This window comes from Sus scrofa, chromosome 1 (assembly GCF_054392235.1).
Source record: "Sus scrofa isolate SSC_HxYL_T2T_F1_AM1 chromosome 1, Sscrofa_HxYL_maternal_Yorkshire_Landrace_v2.0, whole genome shotgun sequence".
NCBI classification, from domain to species: Eukaryota; Metazoa; Chordata; class Mammalia; order Artiodactyla; family Suidae; genus Sus; species Sus scrofa.
In genome coordinates this window covers 120,087,192-120,105,832 of record NC_139383.1, presented here as the reverse complement: position 1 = coordinate 120,105,832, position 18,641 = coordinate 120,087,192, and the positions used below count along the sequence as shown (strand labels likewise).

Genomic DNA, 18,641 nt, shown 5'->3' with positions numbered 1-18,641 from the left:
TCCCAGGATTTTTGGCTTTGATGAAGTGTTTCTAAGACTCTTAAGACCACTTGCCCTACAATTTGGCTGTGTAGCCACTAGGTGGTGATCATGTGCCACAACCCAGAACCAGCTTGGCTGGAATGAGGAGACTTTCCCCAGGCTTCCTATTATCAAAAAAGCAACTTCTAGAACAAAGCCTCCAACTATTTCCTTGCCACATTTTAAGTGTTACTGTTAGCAAAGCATTTCAACCGCCACCTCTGGATTAGGCCCCTCATAAAATATAGAACTCTGCACCACATCCTAATCCAGCATCCAGGATGCTCCAAGGTGGCACCAACCCCACAACCCATACTCACCCCCACTACTGTCCTACAGAGTCCTCACAGTACAACCACACTTGAATCCTTGTTTCCTGCACATTCCCACAGGCACAAAAACAGTTCTAACACTTCCTGCTTCTAGACATTTGCTCTTGCTCTTCTCATATGTTCAGAAATCTTTTAATGGCCATCCACCCCTTCAAACACCTCTACAATACCTTGAAATCTTTGTTCAGACCAAAATTCCAAATGGGTTTAGAAGCCTAAGGTTCCGTTAGTATTTATCAATATATTAAGTGTTGCTCCCTGGAGAAAATTTCTAAAATATACGCTAGCAAGAAGACTTTTCATCAATCACCCCCAACTTAAACACTCTTGAGGTAGCCACTTGATGGTATTAGGGTGAATTATATATTCATCTTGATATTTTCAGGATAAATGCATGTTAATAAGAACTGGATCACATAACTTGCTTGATCCACTTAGCTCCATCCCTTGAACATCATTCCACATCATTAAATAACTCATGAGGCATTTTATGAGTCCCCCCAGGAGTTGATGCTGCATGGTGGAAAATATTCTGGGCTCAAAACCAAAACCAGGTTTCACTCCTGGTTGCAGCCTGTCCTCGCTGTGTGCACAAGTCATTTAACCTCTCTGAGCCTCGCTATATGCAACAGTGTAACATGCGCCTCAGTTTCTCAGACTGCCCGAACAAGAGGATTTATGTGAATATGCAGCCTGTCTCAGAGTGACTGTCGGTAACTATTCATTTCTCTCCTTTCCACCTCAGTCACTGGGACTTCTTTCTCCTCCCAACCCCCACTATTCTCTGTGCCTCCCTGTGTCTCTCTATCCTGCAGGTTCTCACCTTGGAGGAATTTGTGCAAGTGCCGTATTCCTCCTACCAGAGCCTAAGAAGACCCTTGAAAAGGAACTGACCTGACTGCTCCAAGCAGCCCCTATAGCTCCCCCACAGGTGTTCACTGCACTGGGCCTCCTCTTGCTTCCTCTTGCATCCCTGCACACAACTTCAAACCAAGTCTGGGATTCCGTGGGGCACTGGCTTAACCTCAATACGAGAAACATTCAGTCTCAAGCGTGGCTCCCCTAGAGGCCTCATGATGCCTTTGCACGTGGCATCCTCCCCTCCTAGAGCTGCTCTCCCTATGGCCAGTTTTGCTGCCTCTTTTCCAGGCTCCTAGACTTTGACCCTGGAGGATAAACTTCCTCAGCGAGAGCAAGTGCAGCGTCTCCCCTCCACCAGCGCCTCCACCCCCACCTAGCAAACTGATTTAGCTGGGAGCCAGACTCAACAGCTTCCCCAGCCTTACAAGGCTTTGTCCACCCTTGGTGTTTCTATAGTTGGATTTTTGACCCCCTCGTTTTCATGAAATCCCACTTTGGTGGTGGTGGTGGGGAAGCGGGAGGGGGGCACTGTTTTTTAAATCAGCTAACAGATCAGCCCTGGATGCTAAAACCACTTCCTGTTTTCCTCTCAATATCACCCCAGAAACTGCCTTCCTTAACAAACTGCCTCAGAAAAGAGAAACAGCTCCCACTCATGGTATGGCACAGTTGGCAAGAAAAATTTAAAAATAAAGAAAGAAAGAAAGAAATTCATCTGATTTCACCCCAGAGTGAGTCTGCTATGGACCTTCTGGCTGACCTCTACTAGGCAAGTAAAACAGAAAAGAAGGCCCAGAGGCAGCCATACTACGCCAGACACCTCCTCCTGCAGAAGCCCTGTGTATCACGAGAGCTCCGCCTGTGGGCTCTGGAGCCAGATTTGGGCCCGAAGCCCTGTCACACCACTTCCTTGAGCCTGGTGGAGGGCCCCTGGAGACCCTGGTCTCCTCTAGAAAAACCCAGAGGTGTCTCTCTCACCCCCAGTCTCATCTGTCCAATGGGGACAGCAGTAAAACCTTCTACCTTACTTTCTTATGGCTGCTGAGACAAATTACCACAAACGTAGCAGCTGCAATAACACAAACGTATTACTTACAGTTCTGGAGGTAAGGAGTCTGCAAGTCAAGGTGTTGACAGGCCGTGCTCCTTCTGGAGTCTCTGCAGAGAACTCGTTTTCTTTCCTTTTGCCAGCTTCTGAGAGACCACCTGCACAGGGGTGGCTCCTGGGCCCTCCTTCCAGCTTCAAAGCCAACAGTGTAGCATCTTTAAGTTTCTCTCTCTCCCTCCCTGAGGGCAGGCCTTCTCTCTCTCTGGCTTGCTCTCTTTCTCCCCTCATCTCTCCACTCTACTCCCACATCAGTCTCCTCCACCAACTCTGACCTCCCGCCTCCCTCTTACAAGGGCCTCCTGATTACCCTGGGTCCGCCCACATCATCCAGGAGAATTCCCCGCTCAAGGGCCTTACCTCACCACATCTGTGAGACAACACGGTCCCAAGTTCCTGGGATCAGAATGTGGACATCATCAGGGGGTCATTATTTTGCCTCCCACACTCCCCCCTCACAGGATCCTGATGAAAATGTAAGAAGGGAAGACATGTACCGTCCTCCACACACCACCAGGCCCACTGAAAGGGCCCCGGCCATGGCAGCCATGGTGCAGCAATAAAGCAACACTATCATTTCCTGTGGAATACCCATGTCTTCACTACTGGTTTCTAGGAACTCATTTATGACTAAGGATGTGGGCCATTTGTCATGCACTGCACATGAAATGCCATGTTTTCCAGCCATTAGTTTACTCTGGGGTTTTGTATTTTAGTTGTGTATTAAAATATAATCAGGTGTGTGTGTGTGTGTTTAAATACTAGCATCAGCAGTGGTAAGGGAAGCAGCTGTTAATGCTTACTTAGGTAAAGTGGGGCCTGTGGGTCAAATTTTAACGCAAGCCACAGCAGTACTATTTGGGGCCCAGAGACATCCCATGAGGTTTGTTTTTGGTTTTGACATCCCTTCCTTTTTATTTTTAAAATGTATTTATTTGTTTTTAAGCAAATGTTGAACGGACACCCTCTACTTTTCACTCCTCATGGTAAGACTTCAGCTGCATGGTTTGTTCGGGTCATTTGGCGGGTGACTGGCAAGGACAGCATTTGAACCCTCCCTTGTCTGACTCAGAAGCCTGTCCTCTTTCCAGGTACCAAGAAGTGGCAATGTAATGGCTCATCGACACTCTGGTCATTAGGACGATGCCCGGCTGGCCCGCTGGCCGCCAGCACACTCTTTCAGGGCAGAAGGCAGGTGTGTGCTTCACTCATGTTACCCCAGCCCTCCTCCCATCGATGGGCACATGGAGATGTGGCCATGGCTTTCTGGTGATTCTCAGAGGAGCTGGAGATTCCCATGAGATGGATAAATGCCTCTCAACTGGAAGAGGATTATCACCACCACTTGGAAGGCCTGAGAAACCAGATCATAGGTCCTGCCTCCAGACCTCAATAGGTCTGAATTTGCATTTCAAATAAGCGTCAGGTGATGCTGCTGCTGCTGCTGGTTGTTCTGCCCACTCTTTGAGAACCACTGTTCTGGAAAGATCTGGAGGTAAGTTTATTAGCAGAGGATAAATGCCTCAGCTGTGGAGGATCAGTGCTCTTTCCACTTTTTGGTTTCCATGGGGTTGCTAGAGCCACTGACCTCATACCTCCAGCAGAAGAGGTGGGACCTACAGGACCCTGCTCACTCCACCCCCACACCCCACCCTGACTCCTCCAGGTGGCCCTTCCTGGAAGCCTCGGCTTTGTAACCTCTTCAGAACAGAGGCCTGGGTCACAGGCCAGCCAAACAATGAAGTACAAACCTAAGCCACCAAACATGACCTTTGGGAATGAGGCAGCTGGGGAGTGCAGCAATGCCTTTAACAAGGCCACATATTCTTGGGGCCACCAATCCTCAACATGTCATCCACAGCTCAGAGTCCTGAGCTTGCCAGGACTTGAGAATTTCAGGAGTCGAATTCTCCAGGTTGCTCTGTGGTGGTATTTTGATGCGACCCTCCAGGCCAAAGGGCATGCATATCAGCCTATTTTGGAATAATAGCTGTTAATGAAGTTTGGTTTTTTTGGGGTTTTTGTTTGTTTGTTTGTTTGTTTTTTAATGCTTTGCTCAGGGGACCAGTTGCCATGAGGAGCATTTTATGAGAACAGTACATATTGTAGACATCTGAATATATTTCCATGAGAAAATGGGGATGAAGAAAGTAAAAAAGATGGTATAGTGTTCTTACATGGCAGATGAATATTTAATATGCTAGGACTTATCTTGAAAAGGAAAAAAAAAAAGACCCTCTGCAATTTGACATGCTTCCTACAATACCCATCCATGTACAAAACGACAGACACTAGAGCCACCGGTATAAATACCATGCATTTCATTATTCCCTTATTATAGTGGCACAAAGACCAGCTGGTACATGAAGGCTCATGAAAACATAAATTATTGGTTATAAATAGCGGATGTAAAGCATGAGGCCATCCCAAACCAGTTGGTTTAACATAGGCTGCTGAGAAGTCTGATGAATGGATGCGACAGGCCGGGAAACTCAGGCAAGGAGCGTAGGGTGCAGGACAGCAGCAGACAGAAGCTGCAAGAGGAGCTCTCGAAACAGGACTTTTGGGGGGATAAAGCAGAGCTCTCAGGGGGCAGGAGGAACCATTCTACTTTCGGTTGACCCTTGCCCCTGCAGGAGAGACCAATGCACAGACTGCTTATCACCACTATTTTTAACTTCCTGGCAGGCGAACACAGTGCAATGGGAAAATCGCCCAAAGTAAATACACGCTCTCCCTTGATTCTTCTCCTGGCAAGTAAGTAACCGTCTACTATTTTCCGTTAGGACCATTTCCAGGAGAAATCACGCTCCAGAGGCAGAGCTGAAGTGTGCGGGTCCACTTCGGAGGCTGCATCCTGGACCAAGGCGTTAAGGAAAGGCACGTCTCTGCTATCCGCTCTAGAGGCTGTGTCCAAACAAGCCCTTTGAAAAAGCTTTCCAGGCTTTTCACCTTCGAGGATCCTTTGTTATTTTTATTTCCCCTGAGTTTTGCTACCAGACGAATTCCACATAGGCATATAGAATTATTTTTCCGTGAGACAGCTTAATGCGAATAACATGTTTGGAGCATCTCCTTGATGTCAGGCGCTGCACACGCATGCTCACAGAATCCTCTCCACGACTCCCTGAGCTGGGTTCTACTGCTATCCCTGTTTCACAGACAGGAACTATGATCGCACAGGTGAAGTAATGTGATTGAGATCCTGCAGCTGGAAGTCGGTGGGACACATGTAAGATGCAGATCTGTCTCCATAATCCATGCTCTGAACCACTGCACAGTGCTGTCCTGCCTTATCCAAATTGCCACACTGTGTTAAAACAGTTCCAGACCCAGGAAAAGACTAGTTACACTAGTTACGAACTTAGGAAGGATCAATGGATAACTCACATTAGATTGTTCGAAACACCTATCATAGCTTGAAGGGCCAAGCTGAAGTCTTCATGGACCCCTAACTCTCCCAGACCTCCTGTTAGGTCCCCTGACCAGAACCACCTGAATATCATTTGCAATGTACATCTTCTAGGTCTGCACAAAAACTACTGTCTGATGCCCTGGGGGCTAGGTCAAATAAAGAACAAACTCTGAATGATATTCAAGGCTCTTCTTAAACTGGCCCTCACTATCTCTTCAAATCCATCTTCCAGAAGAGTATTACACGCAGAGTCTGGACCAAGAGGTCAGAGGTCTCCCTAGGAGACCTTTTCAGGCAGATAAGACACAACATTTCCGTCCTCACCATGACTACTCGTAGACATGGTAACTCCAGTCTCCTAGGACAACTCCCCATGTAATAAGACACACTACCTACCTACTATCTCAGCTTTCTGCTTTGCTCCAGACCCTTCCCAGCCTGAGAAGCATGCCTCACCCTTTCCTCCAGGCCCAGCTCACAAGCCTCCTTTGGGAAGTCTTGCCTGCCATCAAATACAAGAAACTGTCACGTCTCACCCGCCCCCACAGCACCCTGCTTACATTCTGGCTTCTATCACAGTGAGCTTTCTCCTGGTCTGACCCAGCCAACAGTAAGCTCCTTAAGCACAGGACTGGTTCTCACTAACCTTCTTTGCTCCCCCTGCTCTTAGCACAGGTTTTGGCCCCAGGAGGTGCTTACTGAGGATTAGCAGGTTACTCTGTCACTGGAGACCAGCAGTAGCTACAGTACTGGAAACAGCAGGAAGGAGAAAAGGGACGTGAAGGGAGAGGGACTCAAGCAGGAATTAAACAAAGAGAGAAAAATAACGGTTCATTTTCCCCTTAAGAATGTGATCTAGGAATAATAAGGCACAAACAGTTCTCAGGAACTAGTACTTCACTGTGATCAAAACTTCCTGTAATAAATTGTGACATAAAGTTTTAATGTTTGCGTTTGTCATCATTATCGATCACCTCATTCAAACCCAAAATAGAGCACTGTGCCTCCCCAGACCCCAGAAAGCCTCAGTCATCCAACTCTACATTTTCACTTGGCATCTGTTCCCTGGGGGAACAGTATTTACTGATTAGCAACTAATGTTTATTGAGCACCTACTGTGTTCCAGGAACTGAAGCCTCTATTTATATGCATAATATCTAATCCTCACCAGAGCTTTCTGAGGTATAATCATCACCATTTACTAGATGAGAAAACGAACCCAGGAGGTTGAAAAGCTTGCCTACACAAGATGCACAGTCAGCATCAGAGGTTGAACTCAACCATCTGCCTAACGATACAGCCCATGTTCTTAACTACTCTACTAATTTTTAAATAAGAAGATCTTGGCATTCCTTTGTGGCTTAGTGGTTAACGAACCCGACTAGTATCCATGAGGATGCAGGTTCAATCCCTGGCCTCACTCAGTGGGTTAAGGATCTGGCGTTGCTGTGACCTGTGGTGTAGGTCGAAGACGAGGCTCATATCCCGAGTTGCTGTGGCTGTGGTGTAGGCTGGCAGCTACAGCTCCTATTCAACCCCTAGCCTGGGAACTTCCATAAGCTGTGGGTGCAGCCCTAAAAAGACAAAAAGAAGAAGATCCTTATGACTTTTCAGAGTATAAGCAATGACATCAAAAACATCTAGGGATGGTAGATGCAAACGATTACATTTAGAAGGGATAAATAACGAGGTCCTACTGTATAGCACAGGGAACTATCTATATCCAGTTTCTTGGGATAGAACATGATGGAAAATAGTATGAGAAAAAGAATGTATAAATATGTATGATTGTGTCACTATGCTGTATAGCAGAAACTGACACAACACTGTAAATCAACTATACTCTAATAAAACTAAAGTAAGAAAAGTGATATTAAAACAAAAAAAATATTAATGGGAGAAGGAAAGGCTCTGGATCTAGGCTAGAAAATACTCTTTCAGAGGGCACAGCTTTATCATAGGAGCTCACCAGTCAAAAGCAGAGTTCACTGGGCAAAGATTCAAGCCTTCCCTGGGGGCACTTCTAACTAAAGATGCCATGAGGGCTGTGCCTCAGTCCTAACAGCCCAGGGCTCAAGGGGACCTGGCACCTCACCAGCACCACATCTCACATGGTTTCAGCAAATGGAGTGGCCAGGGAGACTTGGGTCATCCCAGTCTCATTTTCCCCTTTTGAAGATGGGGCAACTCAGGCCCAGGGAAATAAGGTGTTAGCCCAGGTCACACGGTTTATAAGCCCCTAAGCTGAGGCTCAGACACATGTTTCTTGCTCTGAGTCAGACTTGTCCTTTTTCATGTATACACACACACACACACACACACACACACACACACACACACACATTTTTAATCACAAAAGCAAACAGAATCACTCAGCAGCAAAACAGGAAGAGCTGGCATAAAGGAAAAAAGTGTCCTTTGTCTCACTCTAACCCCAGGCTCTCAAGGTCAAGGGCTGGATATACAAATCATGCACTGCCTTACTAGTTCCTAAACACTCTCTCTCTCTCTTTCTTTCTCTCTCACACACACCCACCCACACACACACATTTATTCATTTCTGAACCTTTTATCACTCAACATATGTTGACTACATTCGCAGGTCAACTGGATCTCGTTTTTTTTCAGCATTACTCATCACTCCACAGTTGGGAGGGGGCACAGTGTGTTCACACAGCTGCTTACTAATAGACAGTCCACTTATGGGGTTCGCCTCCTGCCACTTAAGAAATGTATCCCGCCAGTATAGGATGGATGGTTCTAACTCATTTAAAAGTTTCATGTGGATCCAAATGAAAACCTGGTCTCCTAAATGGAGTCTAAGGCCATACCACCCGATCTTGGCTAGGGGAATATTTAGTTTTCAGAGAGGTTCCATTTCCTGGCACATGTGATGGCCAGCCCTTTCAGTAAACCAGTCTATGAAAATAAAATATTTTTACTGGCTGCTTAAAAACCTGCTTACTGAGTGTCATGAACTTGGACGAGCTGATGTTTCTTCATCTGCAAAATGGGAAAACTAATAGTAGTTTACCTTACAGAGTTGTGCAATTCAAAATCAAATGAGCTAATATATGTAAAGTGCCCAACAGAATGCCTGGAACACAATAAGTACTGAACAAAGAGTTACTAGCATTTTGGTTGTTACTGAACTTCTGGCTGCCTTCATCTGCAATCAAAGATTATGATATGATGTGCGTGCTCTCTATGCTTTGACTGCTTATTAACATGTTACCCCACGTTTGCGGAATGCCTGTCCCACAGGTTGGGGGAGGGTGATGGTGAAAAAGCAGGGACCAGGGTGGATGGGTCTTGGATGTTGATGGTTGAAGATTTCAAAGGCACTGAAGAGATAATCCCCACACAGCCATTGAGTGTGTATAAGAGGCCTTCCGTGAAATGACAGAAGGAGCTCTTGATGTTTAAGTCTAGAATATTTCAGCACCCACAGATAATGTTCTAGCAGAAAGGGGGGGATTCACTGCTTCTGGTTAAGGTTAGAGATCCCAAGCTATCACAAGGTGGGGGTGGGGGCGGAGATTGTCGAGGAAGACGCAATTAGAACAGCAGGTGAGTGGGGACTTGTGTTTCCAGAAATCTGTTTTTCAAAATACTTAACAGGCTTGGGTTTTCCACCCTAGACATTTTACATCTTGGAATATGTTTGTAATTTGTGTGGTCTGCACACTCCAGATTTTGTTTTGAAAGGGGAATTGTATAAATCATTGCATTATTATTACAAATAATTGAACCAAAGACTCATTTGTGGTTACACACATGTTCACAACCATTTGAAAAATACTGCTGTCAGCACCAGGGCACAGTTTCCATCACATCACCGTTGTTACAATGTAATAATAGGCTTCTGAATGTTGCAAATCTGAGGAGGGGGGAGAAGTATAAAGAAAAGAAATTTTTGTACGATTTTTATTTTTTCTATTATAGTTGATTTACAAGGTTCTGTCAATTTCTGCTGTACAGCAAAGTGACCCAGTCACACACACATACACACACATTCTTTTTCTCAGATTATTCTCTATCATGTTCCATCACAAGTGACTAGATTATAGTTCTCTGAGCTATACAGCATATCTCGTTTTTTAAAGCAAAAATGACAACAAAAGGAAAAAGTAAAGAAAAAAGGAAGAGGGGTACCAGGGCAAGGGAGGGGAAAAAAGAATCTTCCTCCCATTTCTTAGCCTTAAGAAGAACTTCCCAGAGCTCTACTGGAAAGTGTGTTAGAATACTCTGATTCTCTGTTAATGGTATTAAGGGGGAAAAAAAAAAAAAAAAAAAGAGCAATGGACCTAATATGTGTTTTTCAAAATCCTTTGATTCTAAATCCATTCAACTATAAATCTGGGTTATTACTTCAAAAGCTAGATACATCCTGACTTTCCTAAAGTGACGTAAAATATTCAATCCCAGGCCAAGAAAAAATCCCAAACCAACCAACAGAAGTCAAGGAAAATTGAATACAGAAGCTTTCAACTTGAATTATTCAGGTCCAAGGAAATTAAGTCTTTCATCTTTTCTCCCTAGTTAACTTTTAAAACATTTAAGACACCGTGCCCTAAATATTTCAAAATATAATCCAAAAGTGATCAAATTCCATTTTGTGAGTTGAAGAGTACAGATAAATATATCAATTTTATCTAGACTATACATACCCATTTCTTTCATGGGGATTGAAAAATACTGATAGTACTGTAGCTATTAAAATGCTTCTAAAACAGCAGTTGATATTTGATATTTTGATTAATTTAACTATAAATTAAACCATCACCCCCAAAATGCTTTTTAAAGATAAAAGATACTCTCTAGGAAGAATCCACAAATGATGACACCCCATTTACACACACACCACTAGACAGGAAAAAATGGCTTATGAATTAGTTTAAATGGAAAACTGACAAACGGAAAACTTCCAAGAGACAGCTGATAAACAGAAACATCACACCAGCAGCCCAGTCCCTGAATAGCTAACTGCCTAGAATATATACAACTTCTGAAATATCTTTTGATGGGATGAAAGCATTTTCACATATCCAATCCATTATTTAAAGTTTTTCCATGACCCTCCCTCATCCACAGACTTGGGCACAAAGAAAACCTAAACACAGGAGGTCTCTTTCCTTATGTGGACTTCAAAGGAGAAAAACACAGTCTCATGAAATATCTGTGAACTCATCTTTTTGAGTGTAGTGTAGACTGAAGGCCACCAGTCTGCAGTCACAGCCACAGGTTCCTTTCCAGCCACTTCCAGGGTTTGAGCATCTCCACTTTGGGGACAGTAAGGGTATCATTTAGCACAGCCATCCCCACCAGCGTGGCCCCTGGACCCCTGTGGGCCCCCTCAACTCTTTCAAGGAAACCCATGAGGTCAAAACTACTTTTATAAAGATACTTCTCGCAAGAGGTAGAGTTTTCCAGAGGCTACAGGATGTGGGATATGACAACAGACTGCATGCGAAGTAGAGGTGAGAAGCTAGCAAGCTGTCTTCCATTAAGCCAGGGCATAAAAGAGATCATTCACAAAAATATGAAAAAATGCCATTCTTCTGTTTTGCATTTTGGAAAATATTTTTCCATCATAACATTTTATTTATATTGGGATGCAATGGGTTTGTTATTATTTCCAAATAAATACATTTTTAAAAACGTTCTCCATTTTCAGTTCTCAGATGTCAAATATCAAATATAATTCATGTAAACAAAGCTCTTGAAGGTCCTCAATAATTTTTAAGAGTGCAAAGGGGTCCTGCAACCAAAAAGTTTGACAACCAGTGATTTATTACCACAATTCTTAATTTACAGTAAATGCTCAATGCGTGAATGTGTGGCCAATAGACTGATTAAGGGGTGTTAATGGTTTTTAAATAGGCAGGGGACTCCAGAGTTGAATATATGGATATGGCCAGTAAAGACCCTGGGATGACCATCTTCAAATCCTCTGCACCTGCTTACAACATGATTTTTTTTAAGAAGGTAAAAACACAAAAGTGTACAACAATGATTATTGCAATAATGATGCCAGGGAAGTATGGCTTAAAGACAGGTAAAAGGCAGGTAAGGAAGACAGGTATTACTGAGAAAAGGTTCTGATTATCGGTGGATTTCCTTTGTTCATCCTATCACCACTTTCATCTCATTTCAGAGAAACAATATCTTCTATGAATACAGACAGCAAGTCCTTCCAAAGGGGTTTATGGGATTTTATACACAGGTTAATTAAACTATGTAACATCCTATACGATACAAGGGCTTAGGACCCCACGAGGTCATGGGGTCCTCTGTGTGGACCAATTAGTTAACTTTTTTGGGTTCTGTAATCATAGTGCTCATGTGCGTCTTTCAAATTTGCTTCCTGGAAATGTCTTGTTTATCTTGTAAAATCCATTTTTAACAACACCTCTTCCAAAACACTTTCCTTGATTTCCTCTTTCCCAGAGAAGGTCAAAATGTCTTTCCTCTGACCTAGCTCTGGACCTTGTACATAAGCCTGTGGTAGCATGTAGCCCATGCTACTAAAACTCTTTATTTTCACTGTCTCCCTTAGAGGACCACAAGCCACTTGAAGGCAGGGCCCATGCACTATCTACCTTTTTGTTCCAATTCCTCTCAAAACATTGAAGACACTTAAAAAGAACTACCAAACTGTAGTCAGTCACCTTACAGATGCATAAGACAACTACCAACTTCCAGAAATACAAGGAAAAGAATACTAAGGAATTGACTACTTAAACCCTGCTTTGTTTCCAGCCTGCCTAGAAATCCACCATGCATGTCTTAGTGATGGTGAATTTGTCTTGCCACGTTTGAGAACAAAGAGCAGCCCATTAAAGAGAGCCCGCCTCTAAAAACATATCTCCAAGAAGCTTTAGTTTTTCGTCTTTCTGAAAAGAGAGAGGGTGCAAAATGCAAGTGGTATATGCAAGTCTTTCAAATGCTAAAACAAATCAAGGTAAAAACTCACAGGGCAAAAAGCAGAACTAAAGTGACAAACAGTCAATTAGTAGAAGAGGACCGGAGAAAGGGGGGAAGTCTAAGTACCTGGAAGCTTCTAGGCCATCAGAGAAGGCTGGAGGGTCATGCTCTAAAATCAATCAAGCTTTGTTGCCACCTTTTAAGTGGCACACCCGTCAGCAAAAAAAGACTCATTTTTATCAGCACAGCAATGAACAACTTGTATGCCTAAGGTTGGCTTTGGCAAAGAAATGGGTAAAGTAGGTCGTTTCCATGTTTAGCTTTAAGAATGTGGCCATATGGTAAGAATTAAGACATTTCCCAGAGATGTCTGCATACCTCCAAAAGACAAGGGCAGTCCCAGTAGCACTCAGGCGGAAATGCGAGATTGGATAACCGAAGGCCACCAAATCTTAGGAAACACTACAGAGAGTAAAGGTCTTGAAGCATAAAGAGCTTGTCCATCCTCACAACCATCCAAGATAATTGGATGTGTATCCTTTTGTGAGACTTTGAAAATACCAATTTACTTCTCATTCATTAGTCTGATTTCAAACCACCCTTATCGAATGTCTCAATTATCCCAGACTCCAAGGTCATCTAACACCCAGACACTCTCTATATTTGTTTTCTTCACTCCATTATAACTCTGTTTTCCTCATTAAAACCAGCGTCTTGGCCCAGAAGGAAATTTCACTGCAGAACCATAAAGTGTTAGAGCTGAAAGTCAACCCTAGGAATCGAATGATCTCACCTCATCCAGTATAGGAAAACTGTGGCCCAGAGAACTGAAGCTCCTTACCTGCAGTGGGTCACACAGCTAAGGACAGTTGGAAATAAGCAGGGCCTCAGGTCTCGCTTCCTGCCGTATAGTACTGTTTCCCGCACACCAAAGCGAAGAAGCATCTGGAAATGTGCATTTGGACAAATAGCTAGCCCTGAGCACCATTTCCTCCCTACATAAATAAAAGCAATGCTTTCCACCTGCCACCGCTACCCTGGGAACATCCACAGCGCGTGTGTTTATTCCCTCGAGCCCATTGCGGGAAGATGGAAGACAGACCATCACGGTGAGCAGCAGAGCTGATCCTGCAAGGAGGCAGTGACAGGGAGCCCAGGCTCCGCCTTGAGAAGCGGCCAGAGAAGCAGGATGTGTGCCTAAGCCTCAAAATGTCTCCTTGAAGTATTTGTTGATTTCACAGGGGAAAAGGGTGACTTTATAGTGGAGAAGGCTGACAGACACCACCGTCCCAAGGGGATCGAGGTCTCCATTTCTCCTGAAAGGGGAGAGAGTAGAGTCTTTTTTTTTGGGAGGGTCCTTTCTAGGGCTGCACCCGTGGCATATGGAGGTTCCCAGGCTAGGGGGTTGAATCAGAGCTGCAGCTGCCAGCCTACACCACAGCCACGGCAATGCCAGATCCAAGCTCACGGCAACGCCAGATCCTTAACCCACTGATCGAGGCCAAGGATCGAACCTGCATCTTCATGGACACTAGTTGGGTTCGTTACTGCTGAGCCACAATAGCGGGTAACTCCGAAAGTGGAATCTTGTGCCCCACATGCGATGTGCAAGGAAGAGTCCTGTACCACTGTGGGCTCCCCAGCAGCCCTGGCCTCTACCCAACCCTGAGGAAACACCAGATGACCCAAGCCGGGGGCCATTCTAGAAAGTACCTGACAAGTGATCTTCACAAGGGTTAAGACTAGGAAAAAACAAGGAAAAATCAAGGAGAAGGAGGACAGTAAGGAGACAGGATAACTCAATGCACTGTAGGATCTTCGACTGGAGTCTGAAATAGGAAAAGGACACCGGTGGAAAGCTAGAGATGGGTAAAATCCAAAGACAGTCTATAGGTGGTGGCATCGTGGCTGCATTCATTTCTTAGTCCTGACCCTATAGAAAAGGGATGGTGGAGGGGGGTTAACTTCGGGTGGGCTGGTTGAGGAGTGGCCATGAGCCTTTTGTACTATCTTTGCAACAGTTCTGCAAGTCTAAATTTATTTCATATTTTAAAAGTTTATTTAAAAATGGCTCACAGATGGGGGCGGGGGTTAAGGGAGGGGAAGATGCAACCAAAGATCTTCCCGCCCCTCTTCTCAACCCCTTGTGAGAATCAGTCACTCTCCCCTATTTGTTTCACATGAACTTCGCACAAGCTCTTTTCTCCCCTCATTTATTCTGAGTACTTGCATATTGATCTTTTAAAAAATGATAATGTTTTAAGGGCAGAGACCAGGGAAAATCATTCTGGCTGCTAAGGGCACACCCCCGAGGCCTATGTTTTTCAAAAAGTGAACATTTGGTGATTTACAGGAACGAATGAGTTACACTCAGGAGCCCCAGGCTCCCCTCTTCACACCTCTCCTCCTTGCTCCCAGGTCAGATACATGTGCCTTGTCTCCACTGGCCTGTCCTTGGGATTCAGAGAGAAGGGAAGGGTTCCCTGTGCTCCCATACCCTTCTGCCCTGACATACTGACCTGCCCCTCAACTGGGGCTGAGCCGACACAGAGCCAGGTCCACAGAACTCACAAACACCTCTAGCAGCCACAGTTAGCAGGCACTTGCTTCCCCTGGGTGAGCTACATGCATTCTGCTGCATTTTATAACTGAGCCCCATCTTCCCCATTCCGTGAGTTAAAACATACAAGTCACAATGACAGCCACATTTCTGTCTCTTCAGAGCATCTAACCCAGCACACCACCCTCACCCCTTAAACACTTAAGAAGCAGATATCATTCAAAATCCCCTGTGCTCTCTGACTACACTGGCCTTCCCCTCCTTCTCGGTCTGGAAACATGTCCAGTTATCCTCCCAAACTTTGTGCACTGCATCACCTCCTCCAGGAAGCCTCCTCTGGCCACCCCTCAGCCTTCCCTTAGACAAACCCCTTCCTCCTCAGAATAAAGCACTTCCTGCTCTGTGGTACTTAAGAAGCAGTACATAATTCTGTTTTAGTACTCGGAACAATCTATGTTAATTATCTATTTACACATCCATCTCCTCGACAATAATGGGAGCTCCTTAGGAGCAGTAACTTGGCTTTATTTATCTGTACCCTTAGCCCCTAGGACAGTACTTGGCATGTAGTCAGCAATACAATAAATGTTGGCTGAATCAAAGCGTGACTGTCATTCCCATTCTCTGGCTCACCCTGCCCAGGAATTTACTGAGGTGGCAGATACGCAGGGCACGCAGGCATTACTCAGAATAAGGGGACATGGGCTGCAAAGACATTCTGAGGGTCTTTTTTGTTGTTGCAGCAAGCTAGCAGGTAGGAGGCCTCACACATGGATGAAACATCAAGTGATGGTCTGGTGACACTGATCTGGCTGACCCTCTGCAGCAAACTCAATGATTCTTAGCTTCCAGACCTATTTCTTTTTTTTTTTTTTTCTTTTTTTTTTTTTAAAGGGCCACACCTGCAGCATATGGAGAGTCCCGGGCTAGGGGGTGAATCAGAGCTGCAGCTGCTGGCCTACACGACGCCAGAGCAATGCCAGATCCGAGCCACGTCTGTCACCTACACCACAGCTCATGGCAATGCCAGATCCTTAACCCACTGAGTGAGGCCAGGGATTGAACCCGCGTCCTCATGGATACTGGCCAGATTTCTTACCACTGAGCCACAATGGAAACACCCAGACCTGCTGCTCTCATCTTTTCTCATTTCCCTGTGAGCCCTGATGCCCAGAAAGAGGGACGGGAAATGGATTGAGGCAACTAGACCAGAAAGATGTCCGGCAATGCCAGGGTCAGTTCAGTATAAAGAAGTGAAATCTGCCAGAATGTTCTCATCAGAAACTTCATCTCAGCCAACCCTATACAGAGAGCAGGTGGGAGCCCTCTGCTTCTCCTCTCTGCAATGCCTTCTGGTGGCTCCTACACATGGGCCAGCTGCACGGTCATCTTGATGGTCCCTCAAGCTAGAAACCTTCCATTCATCATTGATTTCTCTCTCTTGGTCCCCACAACCAAGAGAAAACCTCACATTATTGATCAAACTCTGAAATAACCTAAACGAACACTCCATCCTGCAGCAGGGCTGAGAGCCCAGCCTCCGTCATCTCCTATTTGACTAAGACAATGGCCTCACTGGTTTCCCTTTGGACCACTCCAATCTGCATCCTCAGGCTCAACAAAACCTCAGTTCTTCCCTCAGCTCTTCCTACAGAAGATGGTTTATAGTCCTCCCTCTGGTCTCCTGCCACACAGGCACCTTGAGATGCCCAGGGCAACACCTGCACTACTACTGCCCTCCTTTCTCAGGGTGCCCCACTCTCTTGCTCTAAGTCATAAACTCCTATACATCCCTCAGTGCCCAGCTCTAAAGCACCCTGATTAACCTTCACCCCAGGGAAAACACAAACCCTGCCTTACTCAGCAGTCCATACTAAAGCTCTCTCTGTGGCTGGCCCCTCCACTCTGTGAAGAATTGCCTATCCATGAACTGACTGTGAAGTACAATCTTTCTGTTGCATTTCATTTCTTAACTCTTATCTCTGAAGTTTCCATGTGCCTATGTGCTGTGTCCTTGTCTAGACTGTAAGCGCTCCCCTCCTTCATGTCTCCTAGCACAGCATCCTGCCTACGTGAGTCATTAAAACAGATGTGCTGGCAAGTGACCGAAAAACCATCCTGTACCAAGAGATGAAAGCATCCAGGATCATCCCTGTGGTCCTCGGCCTCTATGTGCATCAGAAGCAGCTGGGAAGCTTGTTACAAATGCAAATGCTTTAGCAGGGCCCCTGCAAATTGTGACTCAGAGGACTGAGGAAGGTTCTAGAAATCTCCATCTTCAACTAGGTCCCCACTCCTGCTCTGTAACTGTGCTGCTGCCCAACCAGGAGAACCACCCTGGCACATGGTGGGACAGACACGCTCAGGTCACCCCTTGCACTTCAAACTCCCTCCCTCTGGAGTCAGAGGTCAGAGGTGAAGTCTGAAGGAATCACCAAAAAAGAGAAAGTTCAGGAGCCTCAAGGCCAGCTTCCCTGAGCAACTGGCTCCCCACCTCGGAGGCAGCCGAGGGGTGATTGTATCTAGAGAGCACACAAACTACTTATCTGCTCTCTCCGAAATGCCAGCGAGTTTGAAAGGCACTTTGTCCAATTAGAAGTGTGGAGAAATATTCATCCTGCCCATGACAGAGATGAAGTGCTTCTTTCAAAAGCAGCGGTGGCAGCCTGCCAGGTTTAAGAAGTCCAATGCTTCCACACCAAGCCAGCAGTTATTAATTAGTTTTATTAGTGGCAGGTCTTTAATGCAAAATGACAGAGGGAGAGCGCGAAGATCCCCGTCACTACGAAAATACAAATTGTGCGAGTTAGGCTGTGTTGTTCCCCAACATGTACAGGCGGCCAGCCAGGCCCAAGTGGGGAACGGAGGACGCAGCCAAAGGCCTTTCTGCAGAGTTCCGGACCGTGAGTGGCCTGACAAAGAGCCCGGGACACTTCCCTCAGGTAGCTGCCGAGGGGACCCACCACTGATCTTAACGGTCAAGGAGGAAGAGTCTCCTAGGAGCAGATGAGGGCATCTGAGGGCAAAATCAAGAGCTGGAGGAGGGGATGCAGGGAGGACGGGATGGGGCCCGCAGCATCCACACACCCCTGCAAGAAAGGAGCATTTCCAGAGAAGAGTGTAGGGCTACTTTGCTGCGAATGAGTCTTACACTGTCAACCTGTTTTTTATGACCATTAATCACATTTGTATTTATAAGCGCTAAGACAGGATAATCAAATCTCATGCTTCAAAGCATATGTTTATCACCGCAGGCAGAGAAAGGAAGGGAAAAAAGTTTACAAGCCTGCACTGTTGGCAAGAGCTGTGTTTATCCGGTCGCTTCCCCAGAAGCCCCCCGGGGGGCTCTGGAGAACATTCTGTGAGGGAGAAGACAGAACTGCTCAGTGTCGCGCTTTGTCTGTGTTTCTACCTCTCTCT

General features: G+C 45.5%; 1 protein-coding gene across 4 annotated transcripts in view; it reads right to left on the bottom strand.

The window, feature by feature from the left end:
* Nucleotides 1-18,641, bottom strand: part of RORA (RAR related orphan receptor A) — a 765,082-nt gene that overhangs the window by 704,514 nt on the left and 41,927 nt on the right. The window lies entirely within an intron of this gene.